Source organism: Dasypus novemcinctus, chromosome 22, assembly GCF_030445035.2.
Source record: "Dasypus novemcinctus isolate mDasNov1 chromosome 22, mDasNov1.1.hap2, whole genome shotgun sequence".
In the NCBI taxonomy this organism is placed as follows: Eukaryota; Metazoa; Chordata; class Mammalia; order Cingulata; family Dasypodidae; genus Dasypus; species Dasypus novemcinctus.
In genome coordinates, this window is record NC_080694.1 from 67,040,918 (window position 1) to 67,044,149 (window position 3,232).

Here is a 3,232-nt window from a genome sequence, read left to right on the forward strand (position 1 = left end):
GGGTACGCAGCTCCACCTGGCTCTGTGGGAGTTTAGTCTTCGGGGACTTTGGGGAGCTCCAGCCTCAGAGGACTCTCCACATGGAGCCAGCCCCATCACTGCCCTGTGGACCCCCCAGTGCAGTGAAGAATTGGCCTCGCTTCCCGCAGAACCCAACCTGAGAAGGAGCTCCCCTGCTGGCTGCAGGCAGGTGCAACTGGCACCCAGGATCCACCTGAGCCACAGACTGACCACAACCCTGAAGGGCATCCCGCAGGCACGCTTCTTCTTTTTGGAAAAGGAGGTGCAGAGGAGCTCAGAACTGCAGGGATGTCCTCTGGGGTTAAGGGCACTGCCCTCTGCCTGCCTTTCAGAGCTGGTTTGTCCTCCAGTCACCAGGTCTTGAAGAGGCTTCCCCAGAAACATCTCGGTATTTAACTCTGCCTTCCCGGCAGCCAGGTCTCACCAGCTCTCACCAGACTTGGGGTGTACTCAGGACACTCCCTCTTCCATTCTTACCCATCCATCAACCCCCTACTGTGCCTTTCACTATCCCAGAGCAATTGAGATCCTGTGCCAGAACCTTTCCCATGATCTGGTGATTCCACCAGGAATTTAATCCAGGATCTTGTTTTTGAAATCTTTATTATGAATGAAGAATTGTATTTTTTAAAATAAATTTTTTGGTGTTAAGACATATTTTCTTTGCCTCCAAAAGACTTAGAGGGCCCTCCCTGGAATGAGCACCACCTTCCCTCTAAACTCTGATCTCCTGCTCTCTCCTCCCCTCTTTTATCTCTCCCTTCTTTGTAGCCTTGTAGACTCTGGTCCAGGTTTCTCTACCCACTGACCTCATCCTTACAGACAGTCTCCTGGAAGCACCAAGTATTTTATGGGGTCTCAGTTTCCTTGCTTCAGAATGAAAAACTCAGAGGGTTTTTTTTTTTCTTTCCCTATTTTGAAGGTTGGTCAATTACATTTCAGTAGTGATAGGTTTGTAACTGAGAGTTAAACATTAACAAATGATTAGGATTACTGAGTCATTATATATGTTGACTTTGTACTTTCCAGTGTATTGTGGAACAGCCAAAGGTCAACACTGAAATTATTGGAACTTGCTGAGCTGGAGCCCAGCTGCCTTGATCTTTGATAATGGTGGTAAAACTTTGTAACTTTTATCTTGTGACTGTAGAAACCTTGTGAATGGCCCCCATTTGTAACCCCCCTTGGGTTGTTTTACAACTTTAAAGACTTACGATCACTGGACAGCCATCTAATGTGTATTAGTGAAGGTTCTTGAGCCACCCCAGGACTACCCACCCCAATTCCTAAACTCTTACTAGATGAACCCCGATCAAACCAAATCGGCCTCCTGACATGGCAGTGGTTTCTGTGACTGGGAATGTGGTCAATCTGCACATGCTCAGTAAGTAGTCATTTCCAACTTCCTCATTCATTAGCATAAAGCTGCCTGTCTCTAGATATTATAAAATTATCATAATTACTGCAGTTAGGAGAGACAGATTTTAGGCCGGTAGGCCCTCTGATCTTGCTTTGCACTTGCCAATAAATTCCTTGTCTCTTTGAAACCTGGTTTCTAAGGAATGATTAATGGGAACATATTGGGCAGAGAACTCCCCACTTTTGCTCCATAATTGTTTCTTCAGAAAATTAGACTATGAAGAAAGTAGCAATTTCCCCACCCCCAGCTAATTTCCAGTTGTATGGAATATGAAAAGGTAAAAGGATACTGCTATGTATGGCCTAATTTTAAGGCCTGTGGTTCTAGTTTTGAAGATTGAGGGTTCAAGTTTATCTGTGGGTACTGCCTTCATTCTATGCCCTTCCTAATGCAGGTTGCAGAAGCTCTAGAGGCTTCTGGATTTCACTGCCAGCAGCTGAGGATCTGATTTGCTTGAGTTTGTTTTTTCTCTGAGAGACCCTCAATGGATGAAAATAACATCCTCAATCAAAGAACCACTCAGCGACTACACTGAGCTGGCTCTGGTGAGACTGAGATCAACTGGCAGCCTCTCTTTCTGCCTATGTAGCCTCCCTCCAACCTGCAATGACAGTCTGTAAATTTACCTTTTCTCCAAGTACAGATTCCGCTTCCCATCATAATTCTGCTGCTAAAACAGTAGCAGAGGTAGTGCCATCACCAGTGTCATCATTTTGAGCCTTGACTCATCAACTAAGATGTCAGCGGCTGCGTAGTAAACACCTATGCTTTTTGGTTTTTGTTTAGAACAGCTGCACCCTAACCTTTTTTTTTTTCTTTCTCAAAATCATCTTTGTTTGAATTCACAAACACATTAGTTTAATAGACTAATCTACTTTGCTCTTATTCTCAAAATACATGAGTTTATTTAGTGCTTTAGATATTAAAACTGGTATATGGTTTTGGCACGACCTGAAATTTTGCATTTCTAGCCAATTCCCATGATTTTGTCTTTAAGGCTGGAATTCTTTGATTTACTCAGTTTTTTAAAAAGCGAAACATGGAGATGTGTGCCAATTTTCAAACATCCATGATAGTCTTCATGATAGTCTAGCATCCACTTTCACACCTTGTATTTCAATGTCAAGGCTTTGTTCCTCCTCTCTCCTCAAATCTGAGGTATTTTGGAATTCTTTGGAGAATTACTAGATCTGATTGGGATGCTCAAGAGAACTGTTTCCCACACGATTTGTCTCCTCAGTCCTTGTCCGTAAGAGTCTGAGAAGCTGTAGGAATATGCAGGTGCAGGCTCCAGAGCCAGCTTCACCTCCAATGTCATGGAATGGGACTGTGCATCACTGCAATGAGCCCTGTGCTCACCTGTGCCTTCTTGAGGATGCTTTCCTGTCCTCCTCCTCACTCACTTTTTCTCCTTCTCTTCCTGTCCTTCTCTCCACCCTGCCTCTGTCCCACTCTGTGGGTGGGTGCTTCTCCCTTCACCTCCCTCCTTCTATTCCTGAGTGAAGTTCAGCACACTCCAGGTCCAGCTTCCACTCGTTTGACTCTGTGTTGAGATTCTCCTGTAGCTGACATTTTTATTTAGCATGTCACTTTCCAATTTCTTTCTGTCCCTGTACCCCAGCGCAGCATTTCCCCAGCACAGGCTGAGGCATAGTCAAGTGGAGGTGAGCTGTGCAGCTGGGGGAATAGAAAATAAATGAGTGCTCAGACCTGGTGTGGGGCCATAAGAATCTGTGAGGATCTAAAATGTTTTTGGAAGAAATCATCCAAAACTATAAATATGAGTTCATA

General features: G+C 44.5%; 1 pseudogene; it reads right to left on the bottom strand.

Annotated features, from left to right (window-relative positions):
* Positions 1 to 2,651: 2,651 nt before the first annotated feature.
* On the bottom strand, positions 2,652 to 2,840 carry LOC111761529 (small nucleolar RNA SNORA73 family; annotated as a pseudogene).
* Positions 2,841 to 3,232: the final 392 nt, after the last annotated feature.